The 23621-nt window shown below is 36.2% G+C and overlaps 1 protein-coding gene across 1 annotated transcript in view; it reads right to left on the bottom strand.

The window, feature by feature from the left end:
* The window catches only part of LOC149782629 (uncharacterized), a 122283-nt gene extending 104183 nt beyond the window's left edge, over positions 1 to 18100 (bottom strand). Inside the window, exons 1-2 of the mRNA XM_089934112.1 lie at positions 18049 to 18100; positions 10733 to 10962 (exon numbers count right to left, since the gene is read on the bottom strand). The gene's annotated coding sequence lies outside the window, so the exon portion shown is untranslated. The remainder of the gene's footprint in view (positions 1 to 10732; positions 10963 to 18048) is intronic.
* Between the last annotated feature and the right edge of the window lie 5521 nt (positions 18101 to 23621).

Raw genomic sequence — 23621 nt, 5'->3', positions numbered from 1 at the left:
AGGCATTGTTCAGGTAAAGACATGACATGTGTAAATATGCCTTATCCTTTGTGTTTTCACCCTACTAAAATTGTCCAGTTTCTCCACTACACTGGTATTTTAAGAATTTTAATAAAGCCACAATAGAAATTCTTTCTTATAGTCAATCTTCATTCTTGTGGCCAAAACAATGTGCTTATTATTGCACTGGTTTTAAAATTAGGATAGTCAGGTGTTTTTGTTAACCATTGGGGGATGATAGGGTTGGCAAGAGAAACAGGGACAATTGGCATGCCAGAAACATATTTTGTATGGCCTTGTAGGCTTGCTATAGTCCCCCCTCCCATTTTTGGGAGGGGGAAGAGATACATGAATTACCATACTAAATGTATTCATCAGAAAAATATTAACATAGAAGTAATTTGATCCTAACTTTGCTTATCTGATTCAACAAATCAACAATTTCTAGTAGCACTGACTGTACATTAATAGGAGATCAAGCCCACCTGAAGACTTTCTGCCCAAAAAGTGATAGCTGGTCATATTTTTATTAATACAGATTGAAGATTAAACTGTTAACAGGTGTTTCAAAATTACCTTAGGGACTGCCTATATACAACTCTACACATTTGAAAGAAAAATACAAGCTCAGTGCAGTGTTTCAACTTCAAAAGCATCATAAATCTTTGATGCAAGGTGACCTGTCATTCAATGGGTTGACACATTCTATATTTGGTCTTGGTTTGCTACGTCTAAGACAACCAACTTGACATGCAATATACCAGCAGCTGAGTGCTAGCTACTACAATCATGTATACTGGCAAATCCATTCGATATTTTAAAAAATGAGGAAGTATCAAAGAACAAGAAACAAAAAACAAAAGAACAGTCGAGTGGAGAAAATAATGATGAAGAGAAACAGAGTCGAAACAAAATCAATACCAATAGGAAAGGAAGCAAAGAATAAAGAAAACACAGATACAGAAAAGGAGAGAATAAAAACTAAGACAGGGTCAGATCATCTTGAATCATCATCTTCCATGTCAATGGATAAGATTTGTTTGGTTAACATTTTTATACAAATTAATGCCAAATGGATGAAATAATAAGGATACAATGATAATGAAATTTGGTGTATGATTACTGAAGAACTAGTGAAGTGATGTGATGTGATTTTTGATTTTTAACGTAGCTTTAACAATTTTTCAGTCATACCGCTACGATGTCTGCAGTGTGGCAATTTTTAGTGATGTCTAGTACTTGGGGCATCATGTCGCAGACATGTAGCATAATGTCCCACCCAGTCACATTATCCTGACACTAGGCTGACCAGTCCTAACACTAACTCTTAATGCTGAACGCTAAGCGAGGCAGCTGTTAGTACCATTTTTGTAAGTCTCTGGTATGACTTGGCCAGGAATCGAACCCTCGACCTCCCGCATCTGAGGCGGACGCTCTAACTACTAGGCCATCGGAGCAGTTCAAAGAAGAACTAGGAAATCTGCATTCAGAGGTCAGGTGTACAAAACGTAACTGGACAAAAAGTGATGGGATAAAAAGTGTCACAGATACACACAGGACAGAATGTTATTGAACAAAAAGTCACTATTTTAATTATCTTTTATCCCAGCAATATTATCCCAGCAATATGGACATGCAAGATAAAATGTTACTGGACAAAAAGTATAAAATTATTACTATTAATAATTAAAATAAATTGACAGTTTCACAGGAAAACAGAAATTGTTCAGCAACTGAAGTTTTAAGGGAAAATTGTATATATAAAAAAACATGTAGATCACAGAGGTTTATTCAAGGTTTCTCGCCTGACAGGAAAGGCAGTTTTAAAAAGAATTTACTACTTTAGTTCCAATCTCTAATTACTTTTTAAACATGTAAAACAATGAAACCACTTTTAACACATTAACCTCTGGAGGTTTTTGTCATTTTTACCTGAAAATCGAGTAGGAAACACATTTTGAAAGCTATTTCTGAATAGATCCGAAAACACCAAAACCCTGGTGATCTTTCAATAACATACTGCCTAGTTGTGTTAGAAACATCATTTTTCATTGGCTATTTGACTCGCACATGAGCAGAAGGGTAAAAGTTGGATTTTATTTTTTTGGCTAAACGGAGCCATTTTTTTTGTATCGAGGCCACTCTTTATTCCAAATGCCCATTTTATCCTACTTTTTGCAAAGGCTTATCTGTCTATTTGCAGTTCATACCGGTTTGCCTTAGATCTGAGACCAAAAAGTCTAAAATCCGGACACAAAATCAGATTCCGACCATGGGCGAATTTTCGGTAGAAAAAAGTGGATCCAAAAAATGAGGGTTTTATTTTGTAGTGCAACTAGATATTCCAGATAATTTGGTATCATTGTAGAGCTATATCTGTCTACCTCTCCATGATATCACCCACTTTAGTGTATCATGCATGACCATGACACTACAGAGCTCGGCAGTAGGCTACTACCTCCTGCCCCGTTAAATTGTCACTAGGGGTTAATGTGTTAACAAGGATTTTTTTTTTTTTTTTTACAAATCATCAAGGCATTGTTAAATTTGTAATTTATGTGCAATGTCGATGCACAATGATCAAATATGCAAGGAATATTCAAATTTGGTGACGTCATCAAACTGCACTGTTTAACACATTAACCCCTGGAGATTTTTGTCATTTTTGCCTGAAAATAGAGTAGGAAACACATTTTTAAAGCTATTTCTGAATAGATACGAAAACACCAAAACACTGGCGATCTTTCAATAACATACTGCCTAGTTGTCTTAGAAACATCATTTTTCATTGGCTATTTGACTCACGCATGAGCAGAAGGGTAAAAGTTGGAGTTCTTTTTTTTTTGTTGCTAAATGGAGCCATTATGTTTTTTTATCAAGACCACTCTCTATTCCAAATGCCCATCTTATCCTGCTTTTTGCAAAGGCTCATCTGTCTGTTTGCAGTTCCTACCAGTTTGCCTTAGATCTGAGGCCAAAAAGTCTAAAATACAGACATAAAATCTATTCCGACCATGGGCGAATTTTCAGTAGAAAAAAGTTGGGTCCAAAAAATGAGGTTTTTATTTTGTAGTGCAACTAGACATTCCAGATTATTTGGTAGAGCTACATCTGTCTACCTTTCCATGATACCACCCACTTTAGTGTATCGTGTATGACCAAGACGCTACAGAGCTCAGCAGTAGGCTACTACCTCCTGCCTCGTTAAGTCATCACTAGGTGTTAATGTGTTAAGATTCTGTGAACCATTGAAATGAAATCATTAATGAATGCCTGTATTAGTAAAGACAGTTATAACAATGTCATTATTTTGTTATACCTATGTATGCTATTATTTTGTTATACCTATGTCATTTTGTTTTTGTTGCAAACTGTTATAAAATATCTTCAAAAAAATAAAAATAATACAATTGATGCTTTGTTTGTTATTACAACATCTTAATAAAAGGTTGCAATAAAGTTGTGTCATATAAAAACCTGCAACATGACAAAATTCAAAGTGTGACTTTTTGACCTGTGACTTTATGCGACTTTTTTTACTGTGACGTTTTGTCCATGACATATGTCTTTATTTGTGTACAAAGATCAGTATGTTCCATGCAATGTTTTACCATAATAGTAACAAAAAGACAGCAAATTATACATTGTTTTTAAGTAGCTAGATACCAATTTCAATAGTTTGCATATAAATCAAAGTATTTTTCTATCTGAAAGGCAGCAATGGTAGCTCATTTGGTAGAGTGTCGTATTCATAATCCAAGTGTTGCACATACAATAACCACACCTGTTGAGCCACATCAGCTGCCGTGGTGTGTCCTTGGGAAAATAATTTAGTTCCCAATTCCTTAGCTCAATGAACCCAACAAGGCGACGACAACAAAATCTGAATTTCTGGTCAGCTGACCATCCCTGTTTCTTATTGCTGACCCTAGCACTCCCCCCCCGATAAAAAAGTCACAAAAATCACATTAAATGGTTTTTTTTAAAAACACGCATACCCTAATTTTGTAACCAGTGCAATAGGTAACACATTTTTGTTTGCCTAATTTGTTAAGAGGCATTGATTACCAACCAAACAACTTATGTATACAAGTAGTCTCACTAATTTTGTTTCTAAGAAAATAGTTTATTATTAGTTTTATTATTTTAGTGACCAAAAACTGTTCTTATCTCAATTACTTTGTCACTGAAAAATCCCAAGTATTTAGCTGCTTCTCTTCCACTATCTTTTGTACCCATGTACAGTGTGACTCCGCTATAACACGGTAGTTGGGAGCCATAAAACCAGACCGTGTTATATACCGAACCATGTTATATGCAACCAAGTCAGTTAGCTGAAGAAAATGTACCCCCCCCAAAAAAAATTTTTTAAAAATGAGGGTGGGGTACCAAATGCGGGCTGTAAAATACATGCTTCATCGGCACAGTTACCATCTTGAATTGATGCATATTAAACAAGAAATACACCTGTAGTGAAAACAGAGAAGACATAATATAATAGTTTACTTTATTTACTGCTGCTTGAGTGCTTAGATCCAGTACTGCCTTCACTAACTGATGTTATTAATACCTCTCTCTCATCTGGGGAATTCCCATCATTTTTCAAAACTGCCATTGTAAAGCCTCTGCTGAAGAAACCAACACTAGACTGTAACGATTTAAAGAACTACCGCCCAGTTTCTAATCTCCCATTCATTTCAAAAATCTTAGAAAAGGTTATTCTATCCCAGCTTGTATCTCATCTAAATTCAAATAGTCTTTATAGCAATGTACAATCTGCATATCGCCCTTGCCACAGTACTGAAACTACTCTTCTAAAAGTAGTTAATGACATTCTCTCTGCGTTGGATAGTGGAAAGATTACAGTCCTCACCCTCCTTGATTTGTCTGCAGCATTTGACACAATAGACCATGATATATTACTTCACCGTCTCCAGCATGTATTTGGCATTCATGATACAGCCTTACTGTGGTTCAAGTCCTACTTGGTCAACAGGACACAAATTGTATCTGCAGATGGAATACACTCAAGCCCAGTTGATCTATGTTGTGGTGTTCCACAGGGGTCTGTTCTTGGACCTGTTCTCTTCATTCTGTACACTCAGTCGCTCTCAAGTGTCATAGATCATCATCCAGTGTTATCACCAATTGTACGCTGATGACACCCAAATATACAAATCTAGCCACCCAACTGAAGTTGATGCTACCATCCAAGGTGTAGAGAGGTGCATTTCTGATGTGAAATCATGGATGACTTGTAACAAGCTGCAGATGAATGATGATAAAAATGAGGCCATTCTGACCACAACACAAAGACTTTCTCATTCACATCCTTTATCTCAAACAATAAATATCAGCAATGCCAACATTAAATTCACACAATCAGTATGAAACCTAGGTGTTACTCTGGACAGTACTCTCACATTGCACCAACATGTCATGAACATATGCAAAGCTGCATATCTTGAGCTGAGACGCATCAGCTCAATTCGCAAATATCTTTCAGTTGATGCCACTAAAACACTTGTGTGTTCATTAGTACTTTCAAGACTGGACTATTGTAACTCAATTCTGTCTGGTTCATCTCAATATCTACTCCAATAACTTCAAAAAGTTCAAAACACAGCTGCTCGGATCATACTTAGAGTACCATGATCAGAGCACACCTCCCCGCTGCTCTGTACCCTACACTGGCTATCCATTCGATCCAGAATCAAACACAAAATTTGTTCTCTGTGCTACATTTCACTGTCATACTCCAGTCCAACATACCTATCTGAACTCACCCATGTGTACACACCAGCAATATACTTACGCTCCTCTTCTGACAATCGTATACTCATTATTCCCACTATGAAAACAGTCATATGGACAGCATTCTTTTGCATACCAGGGCCCAGCAATGTGGAATGAATTGTCCACTGAACTTAGACACAAAGACACAGCGATTCCATTCAAGAGTGCTCTCAAAACTTACTTATTTTGACTGCAAGAACAAACTTAAAGATCTAATAATGTTTCCTACCTGAAATATTCTCAGCATGTTTTTTATTTTTAATGTTTTTCTAATTTCATGTTGTTTGTTTTTGTAATAATATTATTATGTTTCTTACCTTATAGGTGTTGTCTAATGTTGTAAAGTGCTTAGAGCTTCTAAAGATTAGGCGCTATACAAAGTCCCCATTATTATTATTATTATTATTATTATTATTTAGAGAACCATGAATTGGTACATATTCGTGAATCCTGTTTATATATAAATGTCTAATGTATAGCATGAATAGTATCAAGACGGTGTACTCACCTGCGAACCTCATCATATACACTGGATCCACAATACAAGTGATTCCATCGAAAATATGCACACACAGCTTTAAAATATCTATTAATTTTGTAACCAGTCATATTGGTGTGAATTCAGTGGAAAAAGATAGCACAATCACGTAACGAATGACGAAGCACATTTACTTTAAAGTACGTTCCAAGTCGGTAAAAGTTTGCATTTTAAGCCTTTCCCTACAAAAAGGAAACTTTCACAGCACAGTTAATACGTTCCAGTCACGTTGGAAAATGCAAAAATCCATCAGATTCCATCACTTTAATTAAGTTTGGTACTGCCTTCCTTTGAAGAAAAGTTCTTTGCTGTTATTGAAAGATTGTAGTCAGCTTTCTTTGATGAAGGGTGCATGCGCTATTGAAGTCACCGCTAAAGGACAGCTTTGGAGAACCAAACGAATGCCCTATTTCTTACTGTGGCGGCAACATCAAATAATTGAGACTGGTATTTTTTCCATCTGCTAAGCACGTTTCCATAACAGTCGGTGCTTCAAAGGTAATCTGTTTCCCTTAAAATTTCAGCAAACTATTTTATCTGGGTACATTTTTAAAAAGGAATTGGCCGTCGTTAGACTATTCTAGTTACTGTCCATCCATGCCTACTGAATAAACCAATAAGTAAGATGTATTTTTTTTTCTTTTGTGGTAGCAGCGTGATGCTGCCTTCCATGCATGCGTCTGAAAATTAACAAAGGGTCAACGGACGATAGAGACGCAGGTGTTCTGATGACAGGGATTATTACAGAAAACATGTGCATTCTGATGAATTTAATTCTGAGTGAAACGAAGAAGAATTTTACTTACCATCCACATACAAATGTCAGTCTTTGTAAATTTATTAATTGCTAGCGAGCGGCCGAAAATCCGATGAAAGATAGATTACGAGACAATGCCTCGACCGGTTGATCTCCATTACCAGAAATGTCAACAACAAAAAATCGGATATTTCACAACATAAAGAACTCATGCTAGATGTCAGAATAAGCGGATTATTATATAACAATGCACTGTTTAGATGGTCTGTCAGAATAGACAAAGAATATGTTTATGTAACAATTGATAAATTTCAGTGCATTTTATATCCAGTTTGCAGCTTCCTTTCATGGAGCCTCTGAATTTCTGCACTCCAAACCAATGCTTGTATATAGAGACCGACTGAAATTCAGTTTCGGTTTTGGCGCCAAAAGTTGGCAAATGGCCTCTTTCGGCATAGTTTCTGTTTCGGCCAAAGCCAAAAAGTTAGCTTTCAGTTTGCTTTCGGTTTCGGCCGAAACAATTATTGACTTTCGGTCATCAGCCGAAGATCTATTGTAACTTTCAGAATGCAACGCTGGTGCTGCGTCTATTACTCTGCTTGTCAGCCAGTCAGTCGGCGCTAGACAATTCTAGGCACTGTTGCATTTCAGTCTCCTCGCGTGTTGAATACAGAGATTTTGAAGTCTGACAATATTGATAATTTCAGTTAGTTAAACTGTAGCGAGTTAATCTGTGTGAAGTAGAAAATTGAAGTTAACAATAAATGGATTAGTTAATCACCACAAAGAATGTCGAAAAATGCAGAATGGATTACATCACAAAAATCAGTTCTGATGCAAGCTACGCATAGTGCAAAGAATGCAACAGACTGTTATCACTTGGCAGCGATAAACCAAGACTTCAGACAGTTTCAGACTTGAAAGGTCATCTGGCCAGCTGCCACATGGAGCTCCATGATACATATCTCAAGAGGTCCATGAACGACAGGGCAGAGCGTGCCTCGAAAAAGATAATGATGGAAGAGAAAGCGACTAAACACGCCTTACCAAATTTTGTGCAGTCATCCTTGACATCAATGGTCGAGAGCAGAATGGTCTGGCCTGATGACCACGTTGCAGTTCAGAGAATCGATATGTGCATCATGGACCCCTGATCGTTGTCGACATGTTACCCTACTCAGTTGTTGAAGTGTAGCATTGCATCATGACCAAGGCCTATTTAATAAATCTTGAGTTCAGCAACTTCGGTTTATCTTTCGGTTTCGACCGAAGGTGTAGTTAAACTTTCGGTTTCAGCTTCAGTTTTGGCCAAAAGTCAATTATAACTTTCAATCTGGTTTCGTTTTCGGCCAAAACCAGAAATTTAGTTTCGGTTGGCCTCTACTTGTATATAAAAGTTTAAACAGCCAACAATGTTGACAACAAATTAAAAAGCGACATGGTATGTTTTGCAGCCAATAAGGAAAAACAATCCAAGTTTGCAACATTGGCGAAGACCTACGCGATCCCAGAATAAACTTTTTATGCGTTTTTTTTTCTTCTTACTTTTAAGAAGAAAAAAAAATCTTTTTTGTGTATGAGAAAAATACATAAAAAATTTCAGAAGCCAAGCCACGATTGTCTTGTATTATTCATACGCGATCTCTTCCCCAAAATGAGAAGCAACTTTTTACGTTTTTTCGTACTTTTTAAGAATTTTTTTTCTGCACAAGAAAAATACATGTATATGAAATTTCAAGAGCCATGCCATGGCTGCGTTATATCCGAATTCACGTTATAACAGAGCGCATTATAGCGGGGTCACACTCTCCTGTTTAAAGTATGGCAATTTTTCATCTTATCTCAATCAGATCTCCACCTTTGTACAAGGAAATCTTACAGACACCAAAAAATCTCATCTTTTAGTGACCTTTAGAATTCCCATTTGATTTATTTTTAGTAAGCTATCAAATAAAGTATTACAAATTCGTGTCTGGGAGATTTATTGTTAGTAAAAAGTATGTTTCAAATGATGTGTCTCAATTTCAAAACTTTGAAAGTTGTGATCTGATGGTGTACTACAAGGTCAACAAAACATGACCTCTTACTGGTGCCATCTCCATGTATGGCTGTGAAGATCAGATTTTAATCAGACTGCATGTTATATATTCTTTAGGATTGCACAAAGTTATTAAAATCATTTAAAAAATTCTATCTATGGAATAGTCTTTTGACAGAAAATGTAGATTGGAATACAGCTTTAAACCTAACTACCATAATGTTCCAAAGTTCAATAATCAGCCATAAAACTCTTTATGCTCAGGTAAGAACATTTTGGAATGGCGGTAATTAGACCCTTGCTCCAACTGAACTAATCTGCTACAGCTGAGTCAAATTAATACTGACCTGAAATATCTCCAAATACAAACCCAAACTCAATTTTAAAGAGCAGAAGTTTAATTTATATTTAATGTACAAAAATTCTCTACACATACCTACTCATCTTTGAAAGCCATAGCCAAAATATCCTTGAATTTTCCACCAGTAGCTGTCTACAATAGGATTTTCTCATTTCTAATGAATACGGATAAACCTGCTTGACCAGTTGTTCTCTCAGAAAGCTGACCAATATGAACTTTCATGCTGACTGAATGACCCATCAAATTTTGTCTTCCAAACAAAGTAACTTATTGATGGATAAAGTGGCACTAGTTTTGTCAATGTTTAAGTGCTTCTTTCATTGTGTTGTTTATACATATTCATCTGGCAGAATTAAATTTTGTCACAATCATAAATGGGCGAGAAAAAAAGTATAGCAGGTGTTTGCACATAGCTCGCATCAAAAAAAGGGGTGTATTGTTTTGCCAAGTTTTTTATCACTGAAAATATTAATAATTTTTACTAGAAAAAGAGGCTTTGGTTTTATCAAACTCCCTGTGCCCCCGCCTACCTCTATAACAATACATTTTTCACTTTTACATTCAGGGATGTGCAGCTTTCATGAATTTTCATTAAATATTATCAATGCTGATTCCTGACAGAGACATTTTTATCCTACTGGTCCTACACAATGTCAGACCCTGATATAGTTTCAAGATAAGAAATTCTAATGTACATTTGTTACAAAGGACATCTCTCAACTTACCTATATATTTCCTGTATGTACATTCAGGGCTGCCCAGCTAAAGGAAAATATACTGTATTATGCATTTCTTACTGGCAGCACAGTAAGTTTTACAATGTCTGCCACTTCGTCTGGCATCATGGAAAATGTGGCCATAAGATCAACATTTCAAAGCTGCCAGAATACCGTCAAGTTTTAAGCAGCAACTGAACCAATGAATTTATACACAAGTATTATTTGCAAAAATAAGAGATGACTGAATCCTTAGTTTGCATGCAAATCGAGTCTTATGGCAAATTGACTGCACATTGTTACACTCCCTGTCAATTCTAAAAGTATAATAGATGCCCAGTTTTCTTGTTTCTAATCCACAAAAATTCATTTCATTTGATTGTGAAACTGAATTGCATCTAACTGACTGAATCTGTATGCATTGCAACGTATATTCCAAAAGAACACTGTTTCTCATCAAATTTATAGTTAGATTCAATGTTACAGTCTTCCTTTTCACTCTCAGTAAAAAAATGTACCAATTTACCTTTTATGCAGACTGTTTCACCAGGTCATGAAGCTTCTATCTTTTCTCACACAGAGTAAGACAGTCAAACAAGTCCTTAGTACATGAGCCTTCTGGTAATCTAGCACTCTTCTCTTGTCAATTTGTAATCAAGTACTATTTCTGGCATCTCCCACTGTCTGTGCTTGCCTAGGCTCCAAACTCTGAATCAATTTGACATGCGTCACCTTCTCTCAAGGGAGAGGCCATCCCTACAAAGTCAATTTGAAATTATTATATTTCTAATAAGTTAGGGTTATTTAGGAGTTATATTAAACAATAAAGAATGATAAAGTGATTACTTGGCTCTGTCAGATCTCCATCATGTGGGTCAGGGGGAGGCTTCTAGGCAAACAACACAAATCAATAATGCCATAGCAGTTATTCTTCATGCTTCCTGCATATAACCTGCACAAAGAATGTCACTGGAATAAATTCAGACTGGATAAGTACTACTGCCTGTTTCAGTTATTAAATGCATATGTTATGGGTACTGAATTCAATTAAATGGGGAAATTTAGTGATTAAAAAGGACAAAATGACATACAAGGTTAAATTGTGTATACAATGGATGTATATATTATACAGATGAGCAAACAATGAAATTGTTACAATGTGACAAGAATATTAATGGTGTATATTCCAGACTAAATAATAACTGACTCTTGTAACTAACCATGTTACAATAGGTAATGGAATCATGTTTGAATATTTGCAGACAGCTAATGCATGCTATATTAAAAACAATTATCACAAGTTTAACTATATATGCTATAATTCTAAAATTATATTCTGTATGGTAGAAAATCACTTCTTAATGATAACAGTTCTTGCTGTTGTGGGTTTAATGCCATTTTTCAGCCATGTTATTGGTTATACACGGTGACCAGTATATGAGGAACATCCCATGGGAAGCTACTGGCAAGCTTTCTCAAATACCCATGCTGGCTGAGCCCAAAACTCAAACACAGGTGAAATGTCAGTGATCTGAAAAGGCAAGCACTTCAGACCACTCTTTCACCCGAGGCCTTGATTAAAAACAAAATTCAACTGACCACATTTTTAATGAGATTCTTTATTTTGTTTCTTTTAAGAACACTTTTAACACATTAATGGCTATATCATGCTAAGAAATGTGAACTGAATGGCTTTCCCAATGACAGACCTAGGTAGTCAACCCAAACTGGCCTGGGCAGGTATTACAGCCCAGTACTCTAACAACCAGAGCTACCAAGCCCCCTTTTTCTAAAAATAATAAAATAAATGTAATCATTTAATTATACTAGCTAAAAACACATCCTGTGGTAAAAATAATGAAAATCTGCATAGCTAAAAAAAAAGTGATGAACCTAGTTCAAGTCATAAAAGTCTATTTTTAAATTACTTAAGGATGCCTAGTGCCATTGGGTTTTTTTTCCAGGTGGGTGGGGGAAATGTTAAAAATGAATGACATGTCAGCTGCAATACTCTCACTCTTTAGCCAGTCATGTGTTTCCTATAGTTTCCAATCAATCTCCCACCCACATATATTTTCTGGCAATTGGACATTTGTGGTGTGTTGGCATGACTTCACTTGCAAAGATTTTGGAAGGGGGATGTCCACGTCTATTTCATGCACGCTGCTGGCTGACAAGCCCAATACGTAACAGGTACATCTGTCCACAGAGGCTGCAGGGGAATGTCTGGGTTGTGGTGGGTGCTGCTGATGGTTCCCAGTTTTTTCTTCGCCATCTTTTTTCCTTCAAGCTGGCCAGTTTGTTTTGTTCAAAAGTTGCAGTTTTGAGGTGCCCCTCTATCATGGTGGCCAGTGGACAGCACACCATACAGTGCGAACTTCGGCAGGCGATGATCCTCCATCCTGGACACATGTCCTGACCAGCATAACTGTATCTTTATGACTGTGGCCTCAATGCTGGTGATCCCTGCTTGTTTGAAAACTTCAGTTTTGGTGACAAAGTCACTCCAGTGGATGTTGAGAATGGTGTGGAGGCAGCACTGATGGAAGCGTTCAAGGAGGCGGAGGTGGCGGCTGTAGGTGACACAGGATTTGGTGCCATATAGAAGGGTGGTCAGTAAGACAGCTCTGTAGATGCTGAGCTTTGAATCTCTCTTGAGACTGGCATTGTACCACACTCGTTTAGAGAGTCTGCCAAAGGTGCTGTTTGCCTTGGCCAGTCTGTTGTCTATTTCTTTGACAATCTTGGTATCAGAGATCACACAGCCCAGGTGGATGAACTGGTGGGCTACATTCAGCTCTGTCTGGTCAATGAAGAGCAGGCAGTTGAAGTGTCTCAGTTTTCTTTAGGCTGACCTGAAGACCAAAGAGCAGGCAAGCTTCTGCAAAGCAGGATGCGGTATACTGAAGTGTATCTGACAGACAACATTTCACATCTATGGTATAAACCAAATTCTTCACAATACTGAATCATGGTGAAAGGAAAAATCAATACTAAATGAAAACCATGTAAAAAGAAATTGCTATTACTTTTATTTGCCCACAATAAAAATAGTTGGATATAACCAAAGTCAATCATAAATTTTGTTTCATTAACAATCTAGTGCTGTAAATAGAACACTGGCATGCCAGATTAGTTTTCCAGGTGTTCAATGTATGGTAGCTCAATCATACCATGTTCCTTTTCCTTAGTAACTCACACAATTGTTCATTATACTAAGGAGCTCACACCATCCAAAATGCTTGCCAGAGACAAGACACGCCATCTGCACCATAACAGCCAATCAAGCAGTTAATGGAATGACCTGTGTACAGGAAAGCTAGATGCTATAATTTTCCTCTAACAACTCTTAGAGACCCTGTTTACAGTTCTTTTATTCTGAAGTTTTATTTTTTTCCCAATATTTCATATTCAGTTTTGTTTATCTTAATTATGGTTTTAACATAAATTTGTTCCTTATTTCATTTTTTCTCTCTTAAAATTAATGGATACAATTACATCATGTCAAAAAAATACATCAAATTTAATGACCAGTCAATGTAATTTTTCTGCTCAAGTTTTTCAAGTTGTTTTTGAGATGGATGGATTAAATGAGGCATGTGAATTGAATTCCTTTACCAACATTTCGTATTCCAGTTTCATCACATAAATTTACCGCCAATTTTAAAAAATGCTGGAATATTTTTGGCTAAATTAGATTTGTTTTCCACATTTATAAAGTATTTTGTACACAATATTCCACCAGTGTGATTTAGATTTTTAATGTAGCTTTAAAAAAAATTCAGTCATATTGCTACAATGTCTGCAGTGTGGCAGTTTATAGTAATGTCTAGCACTGTGGCATCATGCTGCTGACATGTAGCGTCATGTCCTACCCAGTCATCACATTATGCTGACATCAGGCCTACCAGTCCTAACACTAACCTCTTAATGCTGAGTGCCTAACGAGGTAGCTGTTTGTACCATTTTGACACAGTAGTTTTTGCAGATACAGCTATGTGAATAACATTAATATTCCAATCACCATCGGAAATATATACTGCTCAGTTTGGCTGAACTTGGCACGAAGTCCATTTCAGCATGGTCTAATAGGTATGTCCTTCAGGTTTCTGAAAAAATTATTAGTAAAAACTTTAATAATAAGAAAGCTTAGTTATTTTGAGCAGGTAAATTTCAGTAAGAAGTTATACTGACAACAGGCAGCAGTAAACATGAAAGTTTCTAACTGAAAGGGTTGCTTCCTCGCTCTGGATAATTCATGATCAATAGTAATTTCCCATACTCAGTGCATAAATATCTTAAGAGTTCAAAATTTTCAGCAATATCACACTGTCTTCATCAGCAACTAATGTTGATCATGTGACCTACAATGATCACATGATGCCAGAAGACTGGTGCTGATGGGTGGCAGTTAAAGCCCCTTATCCCCATTTAGTGCTGGCCTTCCGAGGCGACTGAAATATGACAGCAGAGGCCAACACTATACAGGATTAATATTTTCTATCTTTTTCATCAACAATAATACTTAAAAAGACCATTTCAGTTTCTACGTGAAATAAAATGTGCAGTTGTTAAATATAGAGTTACTCACAAAACCGGCCATATGTTTTGTTTGGTTTCATAGTTGAGTGCTGGAAGGAATTAATGACTACACATCCAAAATAATTTAAATTAGCAAAACAATCACCTTTATGGATTATTATATACATTTTTCAATGATCACATTGGTGGAGTCGGTAGTTTTACCATTGTCCTTGAACAATGGTCTCATAAATATGTTTTTATTTTGTTTAAGTGGTAATATTCATCATACCACCAACACCTACACACATTTTTTAAATAACCAAACAAAATTACAAAAAAATAAATACAAAAAATACCAATGAAAATGCCAGTGCCCAATTTTGTGTTTCGTTTAGTAGCCTCTGTCAGTATTTATTTATTTCAATAGCTTTTAAGTCCTCCTCAGATAGTTTCTCAGATCTTGGTTTATATTCCTCTGCAGCCTCAAAATGTACTGGCTCAGTTCCCACACTACTATTGTTGTTGTTGTGAGGTCATGGTGTTCTGTGTGAGGGAATTTAGCAATCTGTGTTGTCCTGTTTCATTTTCAGCGTTTGTAACATCCACTGCATTATGGTCAAATCCATCTTCATCTGCTTCATTATTTCTTTTAACTCCTTGTCATCTAATTGTTCAAAAAACTGTAGAAAATTGCAAAATCACTGTAATCAGCCATTCTGCGTGACTATGTAGCACATAAACACAGGTTCTCGACATGAGCTTGATGTTGAGAGAAGAAAAAAAAAATAATCTGAAGGAACAAAATCATACAGAGTGACAAAAATACCTTAGATTACCCCAATGACCCATTCTGACATAGGATCCTCTCTATCATACTATATACTATAAATCTCTTATATATGATAGGGAGGGTCCTATGTCAGAACGGGTCATGGGGGCATTCTAAGGTATTTTTGTTACTCTATGATTTTTTTCCTTCAGATTATACTCACATCAAGCACCTGTTCACACAAACGCGAAATTGTAAACTATGCATTTCAATCAAAGAATACTTGAAAAAATATAAAAAGTGTATAACTTATATTTATTTGCTGAATAAAAAATTTAAAAGATGAAACGTCTGTTTCTTAATGACATGATTACTACAGTTATTTATATTGCAAACAGTACAAAAACCATAAGTAGTCCCAGAATTTATTGATGTGTAAAAATACCAGATCAGTATCAAGTGACCATTTACAGCCAAGCGTATTGCAGGAAATAAGTTTCATTTATAAAAATTGGAATTATCTGCTCATAAAAGTAACAAAAAATGACTAAAACTACAAATCTGAGTAACATATTATTAAAATTTTTCTCTCAAACAAAAACATTTATGGACCTAGCACTGTCCAATATCATCCTCCTCCACACACACACACATATGTGCAAGCTGTCACAACCTTACAGCCATTAAATAAAAATACACAAAGTTTCTGTATTTAAAATCCAATGGAAAGTGAAAAATTCTGGAAACACTGACCATTTCAAGGGGCGGGGGGAGGTTGAGATTTTCTTTCTTGCCATGTTTTTTTTTCATTTATCACAAGATCTTTCTTTTTCTTCACTAAAATGACGGATAGAGTTAGTTCCTTGGTTTTTTGTTTTTTGTTTTTATCTTCTACAAATCAGTACGCGAGTATTTTCTCAAGCTATTTGGAAGTCACATGTTTGGGGGGTAAAAATCTAAACTAGATGCAAACTTTGTTGCTCTCAATCATTTGTTTCGGATTTAACAGAGATGCAAGTGTCATTAGCATTCATCTCTGCACTCATCAGAAACTAAATGGCATAGGTATTCCAATGCCAGGTTGTTGTTGTTGTAGGGTTTAACGCCATTTTTCAGCATAAGATAGGCTATACTTGGTGGCCAGTATAACTGGTGGAGGAAGAACCCTGGAAAACCACAGGAAGAACCACCGACCCACAATAAGCTACTGGCAGGCTTTCTCACATACCCACATTAGCCAAGCCTGAGATTCAAACCCATGCTGTCTGAGGTGAAATGGCAGTGATCCGGAACAGTGAGCACTTTAGACCACTCCCTTTAAGTTGAATGCTGACTCACTTCAAACTCACTTCACACTATTTCAGGTTCTCCAATACATGTAATGATGGTTTGCATTTTAATAAGGAGTAAAATTCAATTGCAGAGAAACGCTACTATCAATCACAAACAAGTCTTTACTAAGTGAAGGCTTAAACATTTTCATTCAAGTCAGTGAAGTATAGTAAATATTGCTTCTTCAACATGCATCTCTCTCTTTTACCTAACTTCAAATTGACTGGGTTGTTCTACTTTATTTATTGTACCTATGCAAAAACTTCAAATTGACTGGGTTGTTCTACTTTATTTATTGTACCTATGCAAATGAATCTAATGGGCTCACCCATAACAGTGCTCAAAAAATTCTTCACACAAATCACCCAAGCTACTGGGTGCCAATTAAGTAATCTGTGCAATAGTGGCTGTTTAATTCTGACTACCTTTAACTTTTAATCACACCTGTATCAGATTTAAGAACTGTCTACTGTTGATACATGTTACAGACATATCATGGTTCAAAAGAGCCCATCTCTATTCTATTTTCTTTGCATCAAAAGTCAAGCTACATGACATGTTCTGGCAGGTATGTCAAATAGCCTGCTGCAGTGTTAAAAATATCAGTGTAAGAACAAACAAAGAAGAAAGAACGAAAAAACATATAACACCTGTATTTGAATATCATTACAATGGAAAGTAATACTCGTCACAAGTGTAAGAATGGTATGTGCAATAATCATAAAATTCGTTGCAACAACACCAGTTTAAGAAATACTATTGCAACAGTAGATCCAATCTTTACAACGGGAAAAAAATTACTGTTGCATCAACTCAAAAAAGCAATATAACAATAACTTTATACCCTAGCAACTATATTTTAATATCACTGCAACGGTACCAATAGTTTGTTTTTCGTACACCACGCTAGCAGAGAACCAACTCTCGCTGCGTACCAGCTGTCGCTGCAGTGCTTTAAAAGTACCGTAGAAAGTGATATTTAAAGTATGCCTAATAAGTAAAACTTGTCGGCAGTTAGCGAGATATTAACCTCGTTACTTTGACAATTGGTAAGCAACGAAATCAGACCTCGACCACAAAAACCCTTGTAGACAAGACGTTGCAAACGTTCAATGATAATTCGTTTTCTAAATGTGCATACATTTGTAAATATTAAAATAGTCTATCGAACCGTAACATAACTTCAACGCGTAATTCTTAAATTAACGGAATCCTACCGAAATCGTCTGCAACGTTGGATTTGACAGTTTGCGCGCTCTTGACTCCTGCTTGCAAGAGCTATCAGGGGAAATAAATATAACTTGTAGTAACAGCCACATAAGGGGGCGCTCTACAGCTATTATGAACTTCTGAGAAAGTGGTGGGTGTAAGGTGAAGTTGTTTACATTTGCAACATGCACAATGGAGAGAATGTTGATAAACATCTATGTTACTTTCATGTATTGTGGCTGAAATTTCATTGAATTTTGTACTCGTGGAAATTGTAAATGATGTAAGCACACAGCTAACTAACACAGCTCCCTTTTTCTTAAAACAAAATCAGCCTGAATCTATCTTTATCAGTTATTCAAGTAGGGAAAATGAATTTTGCTAGACTAGAAAATAACAGCTTCTGAGAGTGCAATGAATGAATCACCAACTATATAAAATTTATATAAAAAAAAGTCATTGGCTCTTTTTTAACAAGTTACCTCTGAAGTCTAGGAAGTGAAAATGACCAAGCGGAGCTAGCAGTTTTTCGAGAGATGCACATTTGAAGTAAGGCCAAAGCCTGTATACTCTATAACCCATATTACACCCATCAATCATATATTAAAATAAAGGGAATTAAAGGTTCTTTGAATTATACCTAAGATATACAAGGTCCTTTTATAATAGCCAGTACAACCAGTGATGACACCCAGGGATTTTTTTCTTCTTTAAAATTTTAACCCTGCAAAATACGAAACTGGTGAGCGCCACCAAAACATTATTTGTGTCTTGGTTTAAACGAGGAATCGAAAAAAATACGATTGGCAACTGTTATGCTTATTTTATCAGTTTACCCAACGACGTATGTTATTTTCTAACCAACTATAAATAAAAACTGCATAAAGTGAAGGAACATTGCACACATAGATTTTAGCGTTATCAAGGTTTTCCCAAAATTATCTTGCACAGCAGTTGGCATTAAAGTCCACTTTGACATTTTTTAAAAATATCTTTCTGAAATTTGTAGTAACATTGTTTTTTAACAATGTGGTGTACAACATTTTCGCAGTTGGTGTCTGGTGATGACAAGGAAGATTGTAAACAGGTTCAACACAAGTTACTTTAAATCTATGCTTACATTAAAATCTATACCAAGGTGTTCTGATGGATGAAAGGCAAGTCTGGCTTGATTTTCATTAAAAAAATGTCTTAAGTATAGACTTCGAAGTTAATTTTATGTCAGTGAAAACAGGGCCAGGCCAAAGATATATGCAAGGTTGTTGTCACTACGACAACATCTTGCCAAAAGGTTTTTGGTCCACAGCAGACATCTTTAACACCATACTGTGATAGAAATGCATAAAGCTACGAGTGCAAAAAAAAAATAAAATCAAAACAGAAACAATAAAAAGAGGTGTTCTAACATAATGAAATGAATCACACTCGGCTATCTTCTACTTTCTATTTCGTCTTTCAGCTTGCATACGTTTTACTGTAAATCTTTTGCTTGAAGTTTTCATCTTTTAAGAAAATACGCGCATCTGCACAAAATACACGACTGACGGTGTTTCAGGATCTATCTATCTATTTGTATGTCTGTCGTCACAGATCCTAGGTAATTCCCCATGTATTTCCATATAAGTCCAAGAGTTTGAAGTCCTCATTCGTTATATATGTTCTCTCAGGGTCATCCGGTTATTGGCGATAATGCCTGCAATCACAATGTACAGGTTTCATTAACATCTGCTGTTCATTTAACACTCTAGATCAGGCACGGGCAACTTCTTCCAAGGTGCGGGCAGGATAAGTGATTTTTAAAGCCACACCCTATGATGTAAATTAACGGATAAAACTAGGTCATAGGCTAAATCCTACCCGCGGGCCAGAGTTTACCCACCATGCTCTAGACAGACTCACATTTTATTGCGGCTAATCAAAAACACATAGGAAATGTAATTATCTTGTGGAACATTCTTTACGATGCACTGACGCTAAAATGTTGGTGCTGGGTTGTACCAATCAAATGACTGCGATATATTGCCGCCAAAATGTACGTGTCGGATAGTCCCACTCAAATGATTGGTAAATCGTGTTTTTCACTGGTTACATTTAGATGGCTAAAATCATGTCCTGGAAACGCTTTCAAGGCAGACGCTTCCTGGGTTCTCGCATCCTGGGTTCACACCAGGGATTCCACCCAACATAATCCTTGCTTACATATTTACCCACCCTATCCCGACCCCAATTATATTTCTGGATCTGCCCCTGGCTGGTATTTCCATCCGTAGTCAATTTAAGCTGATTTTTGTTTTATAGCTATCATCCGCCTCTGCACAATTATGTAAATCACAACGTTTTGTCTGATCGAAGCTTGCTTATACCAATAAATTCCAGTTGTATTAAATCGATGGCGATATGTGAAGTTTCTGGTGTACCATTTCCCGACACTGAAAGTAGCTGATGCCTTTGTTCACAAGACCTGGACCCGCTTTCAGATATTTTCTCCAACCAGAGATCGCAATCCACTCGATACAATGTCTCGAAATTTTCAAACAAAAGTCACAAACGAATGATAATACTCCCTAAATGACAAACATTTTAAATTTTATTTGAGTGTATGTCTTTGTAAGTAAGCGTGATTTGAGTGTTTCGAATGCTCCCTAAGGCTAGTTCCCAACTAACGCATTTTGGTATGATTACTTCCTTTTATTCACCAGACCTTCAACCAATACAAATGCAAGCTATGAAGACAGACCAGAAGGTAAAATTCAAAATGAAATTTATACCTTCTTTATTGCAAAATATGCAACTTACTTTTCCTGAGATCACAATGGTTGACAAAGTAGTATTTTTTATTGCTGTCGTATTTGAGAGGAAACATTTGTTACGTTTCTTTTATCATAGAATCGCAAGTTTTATCTAATATAAGACGGGCAGCAGATGGAATTGATAAACTCTGAGAGTTAGTGCAATCTATCAATACCTAAACACTACTGATGCTTCTATTTAAAAGTACCTATAGCAAGTACACTACGGTGTTAATTACTGAAAACCCTGACCAAAAAGAAAGCAACATCCGGTGCAGCGTGTCCATTATCGAAAACCAGCCGAAGAAACCAATTAATTGTTATTGGATATGTCATGCACACTGTTAACATGGTATCTTTTAAACAGGTGGAGCGCAAGATTCGGGCTCTCCGTTTTTGTGATTTTAAAAAACCAAGATTTAGTTTTCTTCTGAACCGTACGTACGTTGGTTTTAAATGCTACCACAAGTTCTTGAGCGATTCGTGATGTTTTGGAGAGACAAGGAAATGACTCTCTCTCTCTCTCTCTCTCTCTCTCTCTGGAAATGGGATTAAAGTGCCTTTCCTAAGGACACTCCAAGGCAGCCAAACAAGGCTGATCTGATGCGGTATCAAACCAGCGACCCTTGGATTACTAGTCCAACGCTAGACCTATCGAATTACCACAGCTCCTATATGCATTTAATGGAATTCACTTCTTCTAAAAAGATCTATTTGGATCTTCTTCCCGAACCCTTACAAAACCAACAGAATGAACTTTTAAGATTTGGAAGGTATAATATTGTCTTTCATAGGGACATTTCAACAACCTTGTCTTGGTTTCCAAAGCCAATATTTAACCTTTTGTTATTGATGCGCATGTATGTTACATTCCAAGATAGATTTTGTTATTGATTCGCATGTATCTTACATTCCAAGATAGATTTTGTTATTGATGCGCATGTATCTTACATTCCAAGATAGATTTTGTTATTGATTCGCATGTATCTTACATTCCAAGATAGATTTTGTTATTGATTCGATTGTATCTTACATTCCAAGATAGATTTTGTTATTGATTCGCATGTATGTTACATTCCAAGATAGATTTTGTTATTGATTCGCATGTATCTTACATTCCAAGATAGATTTTGTTATTGATTCGCATGTATGTTACATTCCAAGATAGATTTTCTTATTGATTCGCATGTATCTTACATTCCAAGATAGATTTTGTTCGTATTGTATCCTTTTTCTGGACATCTGGTAATTAATGGTCCTTCTCTGAGAAACCGTTGCAAATAAAGGCATCCATCACTTCGAGGCAAAGTATTTAATTCTTACGGTTGTTAGAATCAAAATGTATTGCCAGTTTTACAGTCGCAGAATATGTCACAGCGCTACAACGACGGATGCCAAAATATATGTTACTCTTGAAGAGAACTGGTGAATAAATCAAAATAATCGAAAAAATGTGCAGATATCACTTATTCATTCCAACAGTATCCAATTGGATATCAGTTGTTTATTCACGCGGTGTCCTATTGAATATCAATTATTCATTCACCCCGAGTCCAATTAAATATTAATTCCCACGGTGTCCTATCAAAACATGTAAGCATTAGTTAGATCTTCTGCTATGACAGTTAATTTGTTGTGATTAATTTAAGAACTTATAAGTCTGTTTTACACAACGCTTATGTTAGTTTTCATCCAGGTAACTACACCCACCCAACCAACCGCCCCAAAAAACAGTCACGTGACTGTTTACGTCATAGCTGGGAATTCATACATAGCATGGTTCAAAGTCTTATAAATATTGTACATACGGGAGCTTGCTTCTCTCCTTGATTCCTTAGGCATCACTTTGAAGGTTCGTCCCTTCCATTTTATCTTTGCCCCCCCCCCCCCCGGCTTGGAATAATTCCTCAAATATGCTCAGAATATTTACATGGTGAAAAATTATGTTCCATACGTACGAGTCTCTCCCACACACACACACACACACATCAACTTTCAGAGGAAAATACTTTTAATTTTATCCTCAATTCTTTGTAGGTTAATAAAATATACAGCATACAAACTGTAGCCAAACCACCAATCCACCCCAGCTAATCTACACGTATTGATGGACGTCTTTATTTGGTACAGAATCATGCACCAACTTTACATACGAGTCCATCGTTCCGGCTTGGTACAAAATGGTTACTGGTGTATTTAATAATTAATAAGTTATTTGGAATTTTAGGTTTGAATTATTTAATCCGCCCAGCAACCCTCAAAACACATTTAAACTTACACCCACAACCACTTAACAACAACCACAGGGACTCCTATCGTTGCTTACAATTTAACTACCAGTCATACATATATAATAAAATAATACTAATAGTATTTTTGTTAATACTATATGTATGAAAGTTACATTGTAAGCAACTATCCGCCCTCTCCCACCAGTATAAATTTCGATACAATTTCTCCAAACGCATTTTCAAAAATATCCCTATTCTTCACATACACTAGGAAAAGATCTGACTGATATTTCTTTTTCGTCCTTGTTGTTATGCATATTCAGTTTGTATTGTGTGTTTGACCTTTGTCCATGATTGGGAATGGTTTTAGTGTGTACCTGATTTTTGTCTTGTTTGTAAATTATAAACAGGCTGTTTACTTATATCAGAGTTCAAGACCTAACCTTGACTATGACCTTAGAAGGTTCTGGAAGCGATATTGATGTAATTTTCCATTAGGATGATTCAGTGAGGTTTTTGTTCTTCAGAAAACGCTATTGCGACATTGGTCAAGTGGGGATG

Source organism: Sinohyriopsis cumingii, chromosome 15 (genome assembly GCF_028554795.1).
Source record: "Sinohyriopsis cumingii isolate HCF-2022 chromosome 15, ASM2855479v2, whole genome shotgun sequence".
Classification (NCBI taxonomy): Eukaryota; Metazoa; Mollusca; class Bivalvia; order Unionida; family Unionidae; genus Sinohyriopsis; species Sinohyriopsis cumingii.
The sequence above is the reverse complement of the archived record's forward strand: the minus strand, read 5'-3'. Positions and strand labels throughout refer to the sequence as shown.